The sequence below is a fragment of the Marmota flaviventris genome, chromosome 9 (assembly GCF_047511675.1).
Source record: "Marmota flaviventris isolate mMarFla1 chromosome 9, mMarFla1.hap1, whole genome shotgun sequence".
In the NCBI taxonomy this organism is placed as follows: domain Eukaryota; kingdom Metazoa; phylum Chordata; class Mammalia; order Rodentia; family Sciuridae; genus Marmota; species Marmota flaviventris.
The window spans coordinates 87,403,361-87,422,489 of record NC_092506.1 but is presented as its reverse complement, the minus strand read 5'-3'; the positions used below and the strand labels follow the sequence as shown (position 1 = coordinate 87,422,489).

The 19,129-nt window shown below is 34.6% G+C and overlaps 1 long non-coding RNA gene across 1 annotated transcript; it reads right to left on the bottom strand.

The window, feature by feature from the left end:
- Positions 1-259: 259 nt before the first annotated feature.
- LOC139706903 (uncharacterized) lies at positions 260-18,131 on the bottom strand. The gene is made up of 5 exons (XR_011708596.1): positions 17,937-18,131; positions 15,838-15,934; positions 15,276-15,407; positions 11,992-12,141; positions 260-1,148 (listed from the first exon to the last, which is right to left on the bottom strand). It is a non-coding gene; the product is annotated as an uncharacterized lncRNA (long non-coding RNA).
- Positions 18,132-19,129: the final 998 nt, after the last annotated feature.

Here is a 19,129-nt window from a genome sequence, read left to right as displayed (position 1 = left end):
GGAATAGGGCAGAGGGGTTGGAGGGGAAGGGAGGGAGCACGGGGTTATAAATGATGGTGTAATGTTCTGATCATTATTATCCAAAGTACAGATATGAAGACATGAATTGGTGTGAATATACTGTGTATACAATCAGAGATATGAAAAATTGTGCTTTATATGTGAAATAAGAACTGTAATGCATTCTGCTGTCATATACAAATAACAAAAGAAAGACATACCAGTGTGAAAGAAAAAAATGATTTTTATCAGTTCAGGTATCCAAATAATAAACTGTGGATTCAAAGGAAAAAAGGACCACAAAAAGCAAGTCATGATAAAGGTAGGCATTTATATTAATTGATTTTGTACTTTATTCTACAAAGGAATATATCACAATTGGAATTCAGCCAAGAGAGATAACATAAGCTGGTTAAATTGAGTACTATAATCAAGCATATAATGAAATTAATTGGACATTCCTAGTAATATGCTTAATGGTTATACTAATGTATGATAATAACTACAAATATTAATTATTAGTCATATATATGATTATTTACCAAATAAAAGACACTATTTCTAAATCCAGTTAATGAAAATCAATGGGAAAAGAGCCAAGTGAAAAAAAATATAATTTTCTTGCTAAAAACTGTGCCAATTCAAACCTGATTTTACAATTCCCTATTAGTAAGTATCCATAGACCTGGACTTCTAGGATCATCATCATCATCATCATCATCATCATCATCATCATCATCACCACCACCAGTTATTGTTATTATCAGTTAAAATATAATGAGCAATGTACTAATTTTCATGGGTTTCCATAACAAGATACACTGGACAGGGTGGTAAAACAACAAATATTTATTTTTCTCACAGTTCTTGGAGGAAAGCCAAGATCAAGGTGTCAGAGTTGATTTCTTGATTTCTTATGAGGCCTCTCTCCCTGGCTTATATCTAGATGGCTATCTTCTTAATGTGTCCTCACAGCCTTTCCTCAATCATGGAGGGGGCAGAGGAAAGAGGGGAGAGAGAGAGAGAGATGTTTCTTCTTCAAGGAACCCAGTTCTATCAGATTGCCGCTCTGTTTGATCTGACCAACTTCTTAAACGATTTATCTCCAAATACAGTCACATCAGGAGTGAGGGCTTCAATATATGAATCTGGGAAAGACAGAATTCAGTCCATATCAAATATCTACCATATACCAGATATTATATCAAGATTAGTATCTCAAATTGTTTCTCTATCAATGTTACAAGATATTAGTTTATCTATTTTGGAAATAAGTAAACTGTATTAAAGTGAGTTTAAATAACTAGTCCAGAGTCATGTAACAAGTAAAACAGAGAAAAGCTTATAAAATAGGCTTCAAATTCCAGTAAGAATTTTCTTACAGCTTACGAATAATTTTCTTACAGTTAAGAACCATTTCACTTCTCCAGGAAGACACATGGATATAAGGAGAATAAAGAAGAGAGTTCATTAAATTTAAAACAAAGGCAGCAGGCAGAGAAAACACCTCCAAAGTAGAGATTTTGTGCAAATGTTGGTCCACAGCAATATTGGTAGCAAAGTCTTTAGGAAAATTTTAATCAAGTGTATCAGAGTCAAGGGGAAGGGGGAGAAGAGTTGTGGAAAACTGATGCAACAGACCTCAAAAGCCACAGCAACTGAACATAAGGCAGAGAGAGCTCCCATTCTAAATGTGAGTAGTACCATTCTTCCTTCGGAAATGAGCAAGGATCAGGGACACAGTGGGAAGCAGAGAGGGGGCCTGGAAGTTACCCAGTGATCGTAGAACATAAAATCATCAAAAACACATGTTCTAAATTTAAGGAGGCTTTCCTTGTTTTGAAAGCAGGTTCTGTTCATTGGGGACAAGGGCAAAACAGAACCTTCAGAAGTTTAGATATAGCAGTAGAATCTCCACTGAACCAGGTTGTATTCAAGGAAAGAGAGAGCTCTGTGACGCTATGTCTCTCTACTTCTTGAAGGGCAGGTTACCTTGGTTTTCCCTTGTTCCACAACATAAGTCTTTTGTGAAAAGTTGGCCCAGAAAAAGTTGGTTAAGTATAAGAAACAACAACAAAAAAAAACAACATGTACACAACAATTCTGTGTTTTAAAAATGGGAAAAGAGCAATAGAACATTCCTAGTTTAAAAACAAACAAACAAACAAACAAACAAAAAACACCAGATAGTGTTGTCATTAATCAGATGAAAGTACTTCTTAGAAAAAATAATTAAATAATCACTATTCTGAAGGAAAACTGAAAAGTAAAAGTACAAGGACTCAGGTAAAAGATTGTCAGGCAATAGTGGGTTGTGATGAAACAATAGGAGTAGTTGGATCAAGAACTTGTAAAACTCAAGTGGAAAAAAAAGTAGAAAATGGACAAAATGTTTTCTTCATAAATTAAAACTAAGTCTAAAGGGAAGAAAACCTTGGATAAACCAGGTGAAGTGGTGCACACCTGTAATCCCAGCTACTTGGGTGGTTGAGGTAGGAGGAAATTCTAGACCAGCCTCAACAACTAAGGGATATCCTGTCTCAAAATAAAATCACAGGGCTGGAGATATAGCTCCTTGGGAGAGATCTTGTTTTAGTATGCTCAAGGCCCTGGGTTCAATGTCTATTACCATGTACACCTCCCCCACACACACACAAAAAAAATCCCTTGGATAAATTCAAATTTATAATCCATTAAAATCTATTGAAAAGAATCTATTACTGTTCAATTAAATATGTAATATATGGATATAGATATAGATCTTACAATCCTAAAACTGCATTATGTCTAATGAGGAAACATTGCAGGAATTCCAAGTAACTTCAGAAATAAGACAAGAATATCTACTATCTATTCTATACTTATAATACTACAGATATAAGTCTATGCATTTAGACCACATAAAACAGAAACACAAGAAGAAATAAAGCAATCTTTATATATAGATGATATGATGGTAAGCCCTACTGATTCAAACAATAGAATTTCAAATCAATAGACTATAAAATTAATATTCAAATATCAAAATCCATTAGATCCAAAGTTTTCAATTTTGTGAATATTTCAAGAAAATTGACACAAGTGCATTAAAATAAGTTGTAAATTATAATCTGGAACTTATATATGTTATTACATTAATTATTATTATGTATATTATTATATAATTATACATTATATAATTATATTACATATTATATACTCTTTAGTACTCTGTTTGTTTTATAGGTGTTCTACATCTGAAGCAATGAGATAAAATTTGATATATACCAATAATAGCCACTACAAAATATAAAGGAAAAGAAAATTCCACTTACAAAAGCAAGAGAAAACATCACTTAGAAATAAAGTTAAAAAGAAATGCTCAAAACTATCTGAAGAAAACTAAAAAGCATTTGTAAAAGACATACATGTAGACTTTATAAATGTAAAGACATACTGTTTTCTTGGTAAGAACTTCTCAGTATCATCAATATTTCTTCTAAATTAATTTTTAATGTAGTCATTATATATCAATTAATTAATATATTATTAAATAATGACAAATTATTGCAATTCCAGAAAAATGCCAATGATGTTTTTGATAAAACTACTAACATTCATATGCAAAAATAAGCAAGATAGTAAAACACTAAAAGGTAGAGTTATGAGGAGGTTCTAGCTTTAAAAGATATTTAATCATATTACAAAGTCTTTATAATTAAAACATGTGAGGTTGGTATATGAATAGAAAGACCAATGGAAGAGAATAGGAAAGTAAACCAATGACATTGAAGTCTAATAGATAAGGATGGTATCTCAGATCAAAGAGAGTAATGTTAGACTTTGTAATTATTGTCATTGGGACAACAAGAAAATCATTTGAAAAACAAATTTAGATTCACTCTTCATAACATGAAAAATAATAAGCTCCAAATGAATTAAGATCTAAATTTTTTGAAAAATTACACAGATACTGGACAAAATAGGGTATAAAATCATTTATAATTTTAGTGTAGAAAAAGGCTTTGTAGCATAATGGAGATTCCTCAAAAGACTAGGAATAGAATTATCATATGATCCAGCTGTTCCACTCTTAGGTATTTATCCAAAAGAACTAAAATCAGCATACCATAGTGATACAGGCATACCAACATTTATAGCACCACAATTTACAATAGCCAAGTTATGAAACCAGCCTAGATGCCTATCCTAGACAAATGGATAATGAAAATGTAGTGTGTATATACATGGAGTTTTACTCAACCGTAAAAAGAATGAAATTATGTCATCTGCTGATAAACAAATAGAGCTGGAGAACATCAAGCTAGATGAAAGAAAGAAGCCAGACTTAGAAAGTAAGGGACAAGGAGGTTTTTTCTCTTCTCATATATGCGAGAGAGAAAAGACAGAGAAGAATTTTAAGGGGGGAATCACAAAAATAGAAGGAAGACCAATGGAGCTGAGAAAGGGGATTGAATGGGGGATACAGGGGTCATGGGGAAGTACTAAGGAACAAATTCTACCATATTATGCTATGTCCATGTATGCCTATGCCTGCCACAATGAGTCATACACACACACACACACACACACACACATCAGTAATTAGGGATAAAAATAACAATAATAGAAGAGAGATCAGTGGAATTTAACAAGTGGCTCAGAAGGAGGGAAGAAAGGAAGGAAAAGGAAGGTACTGGGGAATAAAATTGATCAAATTATGTGCATGTATGAATATAGACTAATGAATCCCACTATTATGTATAATTTTAATGCATAATTAAAAAAGAAAAAGACTTGGAGTTATAACTTAAATTCCAATATAATTTCAAAAATTGATAAATTTGAACTGTACATTTTTTTTTCATTTCTTTTGCAACTGAGGATCAAACACAGGCCTTTTTGCTATACCACAAAGCTATATCCTGAGTCCATAGAATTTTTGTAAATGATCTTTCATGACAAGAAATGCCATTAGCATATTTGGAATATAAATGAAAATTTAGCAGAAAAATGTTTCCAAAATATAACACAAATAAAGGGTAATAGACATATAGACACAAATAAATGGGTAAAAAACATGAATAGGTAATTTATAAAAATAGATAAAAAATGTTCAATAGTATATGAAAATATTAAAATAGAAAAACATATCTCAAATATCAGACCGACAAAAACGTCAACAGCTCTATTGATGAAGATTGTGACAGTCATCAGTCTGTCAATGAAGCTGTAAGGAAAGAAGCACTCTTTTGTACTACTGGTAGAAGTACAAAGTGATACAACTCCTATGGAAGAGACTTTCTTTTAATCTTCCTTCCAGTTTTCAATAATGGGCTTTGAATGCCAGATTATGTGATTCATCCTCAGGTCCAAAGATAGTGGGGATGGCATAGAAAGTTTTTGAATGGAACATGACATAGAAGCTCTGATTTGGGAAGGCTACTCTGAACATTAGATGGAGGTGGGGTTGGAGTAATGAGATTAAAGCTTTAGAAAGCTCTTTAAAGAGAGAAAGCAAGTTTTAATTCTAAAATGCTATTAATTGTACGATCTGCAACTTTAATAAAAGAACTGAGTGTTAAAAATCACAGGGAACATACCTCAATTGGAAGGTAAATTTGTATTTTGGAAGTATAGTATACATTACTGTGAAACTAATGAATCTTAAACTTCAAGACACTTTTCCTTTTCTTTTCTTCTTTCTTTTAAAGTTTTGTACTGGGAATTGAGCCCAGGGTTCTTTAACACTGAGCTACATCCCCTTTTTATATTTTTAGACATAGGGTCTCACTGTTACCGAGGCTGGTCTTGAATTTGCCATCTTACTGCCTCAGCCTCCATAGAGGGGAACTGAGTACTAATGAAACTCTGTAATCATGTGTCATTTGTACCTAGCAACCCCATTTCTTGAATTTAAGTTAAATGTGCATCTCTAAGTATATTAAAACACACATGCACTAGGTAACTCAATCTTGCAAAACATTAGAAAGCAATTTAAAATTTTACATTGCAAAACGTTTATAATTTTAAAATACTAGGAGCTACTTAAATGTCTAGATAATGGATATTGTTTTAATAAAGTACAATTTTTATTCACAGAATGGAGTACTATGCAATTGGAAATATGAATGAGAAAATTGTCAATAAATTGATACAAAATTATTTTGGGGATATAGAAAGTGAAAAGAGACACAGCATTCATATGGGAAATGAGAAATTTTAAAAGGCAAATATATCTTCTTATGTTGACAAAAAGGAGGAAAAGTTAAACAATAAATTAATAAAATTGGGGGGAATGAAAGGGACATGGAGCAACATGACACTCCTGTGGGTAGAGTCTTTTTTGTAGTTGTTATGGTCTGGATATCAAGTGACTCTAGATTCACATGTTGAAAGCTTGATCTACAATGAAGCAATGGTCAGAGGTAGGGCTCTTGGGAAGTGACTGGATCATGAGGGCGCTGAACATGTCAGCAAGTTAATCCACTGACAGATTAATAATTTGGTGACATTATTGGGAGGTGGTGGAAACTGTAGGATGTGGGGTGCAGTTCTTGGGGGCACACATGAGGACTAGATCTTATCACTGTCCCCTTCTTTCTTCTCTTACTCTCTGCTTCCTGGTCACCATGAGATGAGCAGGTTTGCTCTGCCACTGACTTCCACCATGATGTACTGCCTCACCACAATCCCAGAAACAATGGAGCCAGCTGAGCATGAACTGAACCTTCTGAAACTGTGAGCCACAATAAATCTTTCCTCCTTTAAGTTGTTTTTCATAGATATTTTGCCACAGAAGTGAAAAACTAAACATAGTAATATTACTCAGAAGCATGTTAATAGTTTTCATATTCTATATATTAAAAAAATTACCAAGAATTTTAGGGATAATGTTGGATAAAATATATTGTCATATCGTGTGCATGTACATATATGCAACAATAAATTCCATCATTTGTATAACTCTAATGCAACTATGGAAATATTGGGGGGAGAATTTTCTGGAAAGGTCAGTAATAACTCATGATTTCTTGTACCTTCATAAATAGAAAATTAGATCTTTAGTATATTATACATACATATCTAAGAAAACTTACGTGTATAACGGATTGTATACACACACATGCAGACACACACACACACACACACACACAGACAAGTTCACATATATTACTTAACTCTGTCTTTTGAAAAGACCTACAAGCAAACGAAATCCTGGTGGCAAGGAACACATTGAGTGCCTAGGTTTAGGATTCTAATTGCATTTTCCACTAAACTGAATCAAGTTTCCTCAGGAAAAAGTGGATGATTCAACAGTTGGGACAGGAAACGCAAAATGATCCTACTTGATATTGTTATAAAGTAAGAGTTTTTTAAAAATGATTGGGGCATGTTAAAACAACAAAAGAGGCAGTGTGAAGGGATTCCCACTGGCCAAATCTAGGTTAATTTGAGCACTGAATTAAAGACAGTTACTGAAAAAATAAGAATTGAAAATTTGGGATGATAAGATTCGACGAATCAATCTTGATAATAGGGAAAGGAAGAGAAGGATAGAAGGAAGGACGGAAGGTGGGACGGAAGGAAGGAAGGAAGGAAGGAAGGAAGGAAGGAAGGGAGGGAGGGAGGGAGGGAGGGAGGGAGAAAGGAGAAAGGAGAGGAGTTTTTCATTATAGTAAGTTTTCTGATTGATAAAGGTGAAGAGATAATTGGAATAAGAAAGTCAAAAGTTTTCAACCATAAAAGTGAAGATTGAAAGGGGAAAATAGCAACTACACAGTAGACACATTGAACAATATACTTTGACCCAGTGTTCAAAATTAATATCAGTCATGAGGGGCAGGTTGGCTGTGTGCTTCCAAAAGTGATGCCTTCAGAAGAATATGATATGCAATGTTCAAACCAGGAATGGTTAACTTGAATCTAATCATAAGGAAACAGCAGACTATCCAAAAATGAGGAGTGTTCTTTTTCTCAAAGGACTAATATATTTCATAGTGCCAAAGTCACAAAAGTCTAAGAAGAGCCAAGGAAATATTCCCGATTAAAGGAGACTAAAGAGACATGACAACTAAATGTGATATATAATCCTTACCTGGAAGAGAAAATGTTATAAGGAATATTACTTGGTCAATTGACAAAATTCTAAATATGATAAAGTGTTGTGTCCATGTTAAATTTCCTGACATTGATAACCATATTCTGTTAATGTAACCCAATATTCGTTATCTTAAGAAATATAGTCATCAAGAATATGAACAATAATAAACACTGTAGAGGATGTGGAGAAAAAGGAACACTTTTACACTGTTGGTGGGATTGTAAATCAGTACAACCACTAAGGAAGTCAGTGTGCAGATTCCTCAAAACACTAGGCATGGAAACATCGTATGACCCAGCTCTATCATTCTTCAGTATTTCCCCTAAAGAATCAAAAGTCATTGTACTATAGTGACTCACACCCACCTATGTTTGTAGCAGCACAATTCACAATATCAGAACTATAGAACCAGCCTAGGTGTCCATCAACAGATGAATGGATAAATAAAATGTGTGTGTGTGTGTGTGTGTGTAATTTATATATACTATATATGTGTGTGTGTGTGTGTGTGTGTGTGTATATATATATATATATATATATATATATATATATATATATATATCCATAAATAAAAATGAAATTATGTCATTTGCAGGAGAATGGATAGAAATAGAGGAATTATTATGTTAAGTGAAATAAGTCATGTTCAAAAGGTTAAGGGAAGTATGTTTCTCTCATATGTTGAAGCTAGAGAGGAAAAAGGCAAAGGAAGGTGGGGTCAGGTCTCACTAAAATCAAAGGAATATCCATAGAGGAAACAGACCTCTTGGTCAGAGATAGACATATAGTATAAATGGGGAGAAAAAAACCTAATAAGCCTTATTTTATCTTTCATATAACTTTAAACTTATTGTAATTTCTTCTTAAAATTAAACTATACAATTGCTATTTATCTTTTCAACCTTATAGAAATTATTTCTGGTATTTAGAGAAAAACATAGCTATTTTATATGCCCATTGTTCTTACTTATTTTATCAAAATTTCCCAGAATAGTACTTTTCTTTTCCCCCTTCCTAGATAGGTAAATTTGAAATTGATGTAATTAATAAAATCTTTAAGGTAAATACTGGTATATATGTTTTTGGACTGTAGAATGTGGTAAAAACAAATTACCTCCTGGTTTTTACTCTTCATGCTCCTTTTCAATGTCATGGTACCTTGACTCATTAGCACAATATTTATGACTCCTAGTAAACATACCAGCTAGAGATTAACTATGATACATTTTTAAGCTTAGTATTTATATTTATCAATCTTTTCTCATCCTAAAATAGTCCATATAAATACAGGATTTCAATAGTAATTTAGAACATTCCCTAAAAACTATGTTACATTAGGGAGAAAAACCTAGACTACACAATCAAAAATTAATATTTTAATAATAAAATGCAAGCCAGATCCATTTAAGTAGATATAGCCTCAGGGATAGAAGTATAACAAATGCAGCTCTGTGTAAGCTCTGAATAACTATATGCTTAACTGCAAAACTAAAGAAATGAAAGCTATAGCCAGCATGATCAGTGCATGTAGGTGAAGAATAATTCAAGGTACATAAAGGGATATTGAGTTGATAATCATTGCTCAGTAGTAAAATGTCCTGTAGATTCTGGACATCAAAGTAAAATCTCAAGTATGTATTTATGTGTTAAAAAATAATCAGAATAAATGCATGGAAATACCACATTTACAAAAATATGAAAGCTATTAAATTCACTCATTAAATTCATTGAATTTCTTTAAAGCTATTAAATTCACTGAATTTCTTTTCTAGTTTAAGTGCTGATTTGGATTATAAAGTATATAAGACTGCTATGATGTTAGACACTGCTGAATTCTCAACATCCACCTCCCTACTCCTATTCCTTTTTATTGCACCCCAATTTTATTCATATATTGGCAGCACAGTACTCAGAGTAGTGGACTCAGCTGCAGGAGATGAATCATGATTAGTCTAATCAAATTCTTCTTTGAATAACTGGTTTAATGGTGGGCAGATGACTCAGTTCTAGCCAATAAGTCTTGATAGGAAGTCAAGTAAGCTGGTTTCTGGGTCCCTAATTTAAAAAAAATGCCAAGAGAAACTGTATATTCCTAACTTTGGATGAAGTTACTTGAGGCTTGAATCCCTGCTGCTTCAGTAGCCAGCATGGACACTAGGGGACAAGGAAGGCAACAAAACCCAAACCACTGAAACTAGCTAACTGGAAAGATGGGGTGTGCAATCTTGGAGCATTAGTGAACCACTGAGTAACTAGTTCAAGAGCTGCTTTCTTCCAGACTTCTTGTTATGTAAAATAAGCAGCATTTTTTTCTATAAGTCACATTTTGTTAAGAACCCTATTCCTGGGAGCCAGAAAATCTCTTAACAGTTGGTATTAAAAGGTATATTTGGGGGATAGTTATGCCAGAACAAATGGTGCAAAAAACAGACATACCTTGGGGGTTAGTCAGTATATCCATGAAGGGGCCTGAATAACCTAAGAGTTATATGGGGCACTAAGGCTGTGTAAAAATTAGAGAAGTGAACTTTGTATACCTTCCTCTGAACTAAGAACCTAAGGCTGTGTAAAAATTAGAGAAGTGAACTTTGTATACCTTCCTCTGTGGTAAAGTGCCAACTTTCACCTACAATTATTTCTTTGCAAAGATGTAACAGTTGCCTCAATCTAAATCTAGAATGGCAAATATCAAATAGCATTTCTTAAAGTTGTAAGAAATTTTTAAAAAATTAACTAACCAAATTAAAACCCCAGTGAGATAACACTGTACAATATTAGAATTGGTAAAATTAAAAATACTGACCAAATTTTTGTCCAGGATATGGAAAAATTAGGACTCTAACATACTAGTGATAATATAAAATGGTACAACCACTTTGGAAAATAGACAGTTAAAGATACATCTACCATCCATTTGGGCTGCTGTAACAATATACCATAAACTGGGTAGCTTAGATACAACAGTTTAGGAGGCTGGGAAGTCCTCCATCAAGGAGAGAGAGTCAATTTCAGAAGATGGCCTGCTTTCTCATTTATAAATGGTATATGTAGTGGAAGGGGCTAGGTGTTCTCCATGACTTAATTACCTCCTAATGGCCCCGCCTCCTAAGGTCATCCCATTGGTCACTAACTTTCAATCTTTGGTGAAGCACAAACATACAGACCATAATGCCCACTAATTTATCCAGACATTTCATTTCTAAATGTTTAAACCCAGGATAAATTAAAACATTTGTCCACTCAAAGACTTATACATGTATTTCATAGTAGCTCTATTTGTAATACCAAAAAAAAATGGAAGCAATACAAATGTTCCATGTTATGGTTAGGATCTGGAAAGGCCCCCAAAGGCTCATGTATCGAAGGCTTTGTTCCCAGTGCAACAGTGTTCAAAAGTGGAGCTATTGGGAAATCCTTGGATTATGAGGGCTCTGACATCATCAGTGGATTCATTCATTCATGGATTCATAATTATTGGCATTACTAGGAAGTGGTGGAAATTATAGGAGATGGGATCCAGTGGAGAAAGTAAGTAACTAGAGGGTGTCCTTGAAGTATATATCTTGTTCCTGGTGCCTTCTTACCTCTCTCTGTCTGCATCCTAAATGCCATGAGATCAGCAGCCTTCTGTTTCCACCCTTCTTACCATGATGTTCTGTTTTCAGAGCAATGGACCGAAAACTCCAAATCCATGAACCAAAATGAATTTTTTCTTTTCTAAGTTATTTTTCTCAGATATTTTGTCCAAGTGATGAAAGCTAACTAATACATTCATCAAAGAGAAATGGATAAATAAAGCAACAAATCATGTTATATTATGGATTATTGCTCAGTGTTATGATCTAGATATTAGGTATGAGACAATGCATGTAGGGTGTGACTAGAGGAGGTGGGTCAATGAGGCGTACCTTTGGGGTATATGTTTTGTCCTTGATGAGATGAGAACTCCCTCTTTCTGCTTCCTGGTGACCATTTCCTCTCCCACAATCTTCCATCTTGATGTTCTGCCTCACCTCAGGCCCAGAGAAATGGAGTCAGCTGTCTGTGGACTGATACCTCTGAAATCATGAGCGACAAATAAACTTATCTCCTTTAAAATTGCTTTTTAGGTCTTTTGGTCACTGCAGGAAAAAATGCTGGCTAAAACACTCAGCAATTAAAAGAGTCAACTTGGGCTGGGATTGTAGCTTAGTGGTAGACACTTCCTAACACTGGTTTTGATCCTCAGCATCTCCTAAAAAATAATAAATAAAATAAAAGAATTGTTTCCATCTACAATTAAAAATATTTTTTTAAAAGAGTGACCTATTGATATATGCTGAAACTCAATCTGAATTAATGAAACCAGATCTTTAAAAGCATGTGATGGATTATACAAAATTATATCAAATAAAACCAAATGTAGAGCACATTTAGCACCCAGATCTTCATTTTAAAACCATTTTTCTATAAAATAAATCAAACTTCTTTGGACAGAAGTCTGTATCTATTACTCAGGTAATGTATTAATCAGCTTTCCATCAACTGTGATAAAATACTGAACCAATAAACTTAAAAGGAGAAAATGTTTATTTTGGTTCATGGTTTCAGGATAGCTGAGGCAGCAAGATCACAAGTTCCAGTTCTCCACAGTTCTCTTCATTGTCTTGGGGCCTGTGGCAAAGCAAAACATCATGGTGAAAAGCATGTGGCTGAGCAAAGATGTTCCACCTCATGGTGGTCAGGAAGCAAAGAGGGAGAAGAGGTGTCTTGGATTCCATTATCCCCTTCTAGGACATACACCTAAAGACCTACTACCACCAACTTGGCCCTACTTCCTATAGTTCCCACTACCTCTCAAAAGGACCATTAGCTGGAGAACAAGATTTAACATATGTACTTTTGAGGGACATTCAAGATGCAAACAATAACATTGACCCTATGACCCTCATAGTCTCACGTTGATCCTAAAATGCAAAACTCATTCAACTATCTCCAGGATTTCCTATCCTCATAACAGTTCCAGTGTAGCTCAAAAATCCAAGTTCAAAATCTCTTCTGAGACTTACAGCATACTCTTAGCTGTGAGTCCCCGTAAAATAATACAGAGAGTTATAGTTTTCAAAGATACAATAAGGCAAGGTAAACATTCCCATTTCAAAGGAGAGAAATAGGAAAACAAGAAAAAAACTGGCCAAAGCAAGAACAAAACCCAGCAAAGCAAATATTAAACTCTGTAACTCCAATTCCCGTATCCAGGTCACACAGTGACATGATATGAACTCCAAAGGACTTAGGAAGCCCTCCCCTGTGGCCTTTCTAACTGCAGACCTCATGTCCTCTCTCTTGGGTTGGCTGTGCTTGCTGCCTGCCTTGGCAGACAGTCCTCATTCCTGGCGTCTACAATATCCTGGGGGTATCCATTATAGCTTTGGCTTTACTCCTACAGCTTCATAATTCACTGTGTCAGGGGATGCTTGCAGAGGCCCTGACCCTGCCACATACTGCCTGGCCTCCTACTTTTCTTTGAAATATTGGTAGAGGCTTTCATGATCTCATAACTCTGTATACCTGCAAAAACAGCATCACACAGATGATGCCAAGGTCTGCCACCTGCTGGAGAAATAGCCAGGTCGGCTTGGAGCATGACTGAAGCCACCTCTGAGTGCCTGTATGGCTGAAGGTAGGGGAAAGAATGCTGGGGAAACAATTCCCTACGTGGCCCTGCCTAAGCAGGGTGCCACCAAGTTCCCTTCTCAAAGCAAAGTCTTTGAAACAAGATTACACTTTTGTACCCTTGAGCCTGTAATGGGTGGAGTCTTGCTAATTCCGGAGATGCTCTCAAAGCATCTTTCCTATTGACCAAACGAAAAATAGTTTCTGTTTAATGACATTGGTCTCTTCAGCAACCACACTCTCTTTGGCTGCAACTTTAAACATGCTCCTTTTCTGGCCAAACTGAAAGTTTTACAAATATTTTCATTCTACTATTTTTATTTATTTATTTTAATTTTATTTTTTACTTATTCTCATGAATACCTGCTAAATGTAGCCAGTAATAGTTCTGCCACTGTTTGTATGCTGTGCTGCCTTGAAATGTTCTCCACTGGATTAATTAGTTTATCACCTTTAAACTCAAACTCCTACAAAGTCTCAGTATCAACAAAATATAGACAGGTTCTTTAAGCTCTGTCAGAATGTAACATGAATGGCCTCTACTAAAAATCCCAATAGAATTCACATTTCCATCTGAAACCTTTCCATTCCTATCATCACACTTGTCTTCTGAGCCTCCATCAGAATCACCCACTTAATTAAACTCCACTTACAGCATTATAACTTTTCTAGCTTGCTTCTCCAAACTTTTCCAAACTCCTCCCACAAACCAATTCCAAAGTCTTCTGAACCACAGTATCAGGTATAGTCACAACAATGACCTCATTTATCAGTACCAATTTTCTATATTGGTTAGCTTTCCATCACTGTGACAAAATGCCTAAGGTGATCAACTTTAAAGTTAGAAGGATTCGTTTTGGCTTACAGTTTCAGAAGTTTCAGTTCATGGCTCCATTGTTCTGTGGCAAGGCAGAACATCATAGTGCAAAGCATGGGGCAGAGCAAAGCTACTCACTTCACGGCACCCAGGAAGAAAAGTGCACATCACTAATGACCTAGTTCCTCCCAATGGGCCCCACCTCCTGAAGTTTCCACCACCTCTCAAAAACACCACTGGATGGGAATGAAGCCTTCAACACGTGAACTTCTGGTAGACATTTAAGGTTCAAACCATTATAGATACAAATAAGAACTCCCAATATTCTAAGCTGGAACAATTTGAGCAACAAAATGAATCCATAGTGGCATAAGTAAAAGACTGAATAAAGCAGTAAACAGGGAGAAAACATAAATCTTTCTTGCAGAATTCCAAATAAGTCTTGTAGTTTACTCCACCCCAGAGGAAAAGGCTACCTACTCCCCCACACTCTTTTAAGTGATTCATTGTGACTTCCTTTAAAGAGTACAGTATGAAAGGAGAGAAAATTAATAACTGCTGTGGAGTAACCTGACAAACACTGCTTCAGCCCAGTGATTAAGATCAATACCGACAGTCATAGATCACATTGACGGGATATACCCATAATATGGTATAATGAATATGGCACTTAAACTTTTTTATTTTCTTCTCCAAAACAAAGAACCACAGACTACTTACAGAGTCATTCTATAATACTTCTCAGGACTGTCAAGGTTATGAAATATAGGAAAAGTCCAAAAAAAAAAAAAACTTTTATAGCCAAAAAAAGGAGACTTGAGGACAATGAGATGTGATGTTCTGGATTGGATCCTGGAAAGGAAAATGGACCTTAAATTAAAACTAAGGAAATCTGAATATCCTACGGATGTAAATTAATTACAATTTACCAACATTAGTTCATTAATTATAACACATATGCTTTGTTAATACAGATGCCAATAACAGGAAACCCTACAAAGATATTTGGGCACCTGGTACTATTGCTCAAATTTTTCAAAAAATCTAAAACTGTTCTAAAAGTTTATTAATAAAAAATCTGAAGTAAACACATCTTTAAGATGTGATTTATATTATTTAATATAATGTTTAGTAAATCAGATACAAATCTTTAAAACCTAATATATAGTAACAAAGCAGATTAGTGGTTGCTGGGGGAGTAACTGGGGTAGTAGAGAGAAGGAATGGAAAGAGCAGTATGTCAGGATTGAAAAGTGGCATGGCCAGGCATGGTGGTGCACACCTGCTATCCCAGCGACTGCACTCATCGGGAATCCCAGGGACTCAGGTAGCTGAGGCAGCAAGATCACAAGTTCCAGTTCTCCACAACATAGTGAGACCTGTTTCAAAAAAAAAAAAAAAAAAAAGGCTAGGGATGTAGTTCTGTGTAGTAAAGCACCCTTGGGTTTAATCCCCAGTACCACAAAATGAAAAGATAAACAAACAAATAGATAAATGGATAAATAAATAAAAATTGGCATGAGAACACTTTTGGAGGCAAAGGATATATTTGTTTTCCTGTTCATGCTGAGAATTTACATCTAAAACTTTAAAAATTATACAGTTTAAATGTATGTATCTTATCACATGACAATTAGGCCTTAATAAAACTCCCCTTTTAAAATTATAGGAAAAAATTCTTAAGTTTATATTTTCTTCTCCAAAACAAAAGTCATCCTCAGGAATATTTGGTGTTAGCCCCATATCCCCTGAATCTAACTGATGGATTTTGTTTCATTCAAAGATTCATATACTTGTGGAGTTCCTGTATCAATAATTCCAATCACCCAGCACCAAATTTCATGGAATAATGGTGTATTAGTACATGTTGAGAATCTTTATTATTGTTTTCCCACTTGAAGATTTTCGTTCTTATGGAAACAACCTAGTTAAACAGTATGCTTGAGAGAACTTTTTTGTAACCAACCAAAATTAATCCAAATATAGTTTGTCAGATTAAAAATGAGGCCAAGTATTAATTTTATGGCAGTAACCTGGAAACCAAGACCCAAGCCATATGGCATTCAAAGTTACATTCATAAGAAGGCCGTCATTTGATTGCTTGGGTTCAAATCTGGCTCTGTTACTTACTATTTTAATAATATTGAAAACTCTGTACCTCAATTTTCCCAATTATGTAATGGGATAGTAGTACCTATTTCCACGGGAAGTTGAAGGATTAAATAAGTTAACACATGTAAAGCATTTAGAAGACTACCTAGCAATTTTGTCTAGATTCTACTAATTCTACAGATTCTATGGCATTAGCTATTAAGGAAAAACAAACTAAAACCACAGTGTGATACCACTCCATGTACTGGCGGGGTTGCATAGGGATAATAAAACAGATGTGGAGCAGTTAAAATTCTCATAAACTGCAGGTGGAAATGTAAAATGTTTAGTACCTTTGAAAAACAGTCTAGCAGTTCCTCAAAATGTTAAACGTAGGGTTATCATATAACCCAGCCATTCATGTCCTAAGTATATAACCAAGAGAAATGAAAACAGGTTTGCACAAAAACTTATACATGACTTTTCATAACAGCACTTTTCATGATAACCAAGAAGTGAAAACAACTAAAAAGTCCAACAACTTAAAAATGGATAAATAAAATGTAGTATATTTACAAAATGGAATATCAATTGACAACAACCAAGTTATGAAGTACTAATACATGTACAATATGGATAAATCTTGAAAACATACTTAATTAAATAAATCAGTAAAAAATATCACATATGGAAGAATCTATTTGTATGAAATGTCCAAAATAGGCCAATCCATAGAGACAGAATGTAGATTAGTGGCTGCTAGGACATTTGGGGAGGCGGAATGTGGGGGTAACTACTAAAGAGTGAGATTACTTTTTAGGGTTATATAAGTGTTCTAAAACTGATGGTGGTAAAGAATATGTTTGTTAAAACACTGAATTGTACACTCTAAGTAGGTGAACTGTATGATATCTAAATTATATCTCAATAAAGCATGCCAATTATTTTAAGATGGCTTGGAATGAAGAAAGTCTGAAAAAAACCCCAGGAGTGTTCATAATAATAAATTAGATCATCTCTCCAGCCTTATCTACTTCCTTCCCACACTTAATCCATGCTCTATCCATTATGGCCCTGTTACATTAGCCGTATTATAGTTTCCTATTTGGTGCCTTGTTAACATCTAGTATCTGCTTCCTGGACTTCTCTTTACCTAGATAATTTTTACTTATCTGAGTTAACTAATTTTTATTTAGAGTAACTAATCACTGGAACAATCAAGTCCAGAACCCAGTGGTTTTGATAAAGTTTTATTTATCACTCAGGTAGCCCCTCCTCAAGTATTCTTACCTCTAGCACCTTCATTCATCTTGGAATCTGGGAGTCATCCACTGTATTCTCTATACCTAAGTGGGAAAAACTTTGAGAAATTAGCATAGCTAGAACCTCCACATTCTCAAAGAAAGTTTCCAAATGATTAACTGATTTGAACAGGATGTATTTAAGGTGATGTCAGGATGTCTAATGACCTTGGGTTTACCAGATATTGTTGGTTTATATTGAAGTATATATTGAAGTATATATATATATATATATATATATATATATATATATACACTGAAGTATATATTGCAAGTATATATATATATATATATATATATATATATATATATACTGAAGTATATATTGCAATACGCTCTCCTCTTTCTACAGCATCTTCATGAATTTAATGGTGATATATTTTAGTATAGAGGTGATATATTTATTATTTATTTATTTTTGTGGTACTATGATGGAACCCAGGGAACTCTACCACTGAGCTATATTCTTAGCCCTTTTTACTTTTAGATAGGGTCTCACTAAGTTGTGGAGGCTGGCATCAAACTTGCAGTCCACCTGCCTCATCCTCCAAAGTAGCTGGGATTATAGGCATGCACCACCCCGCCAGACAGAGATCTATTTTTAAAGTTCCAAAGATAATTATTTTTAAGAATAAGAATATTGAGGCAAGAAAGCACTGTTCACCATCTCTACCATAGATCTCATAACGTAGTAGAGGAGTATCAGCTAAAACCAAAGAAAACTTTCCTTAAATTGATATTTATTAAAAACTGGAACACATTTCTTAGAACAACCCATATATGGCAATCAACATCTGAACTTCCTGAACAGGTAGAGAAAAGTTACTAATTATCTTCCACTCCCAAATTATGTTAATTCTTCACAAAACTTGAAATCCTGAAATGGTCCTCAAAATTTTATTTCTAACAGACTCTATCCGTTTTTCCAATTACATTGGCATAATTCTTAATTGGTGGTGCAAAATCTAATATGCTTATGAGGTTCCATCCCAAAGCACCTGTTATTCACGGAGGAATTCAATCTAGTGGGTGTAAATACCAACTTCAGAGTTTCAAATCTGGTAGGGAATTGGGTAGGGAGGGGCTTTGGGCGGGCTTCACTAGACCAAGGAGGCGTTGTTAGGAAGACTTGGAGCCAGCCTACACCTGTCATTGGGTTAAAGCCTTGGTAGTAGTTGAGTG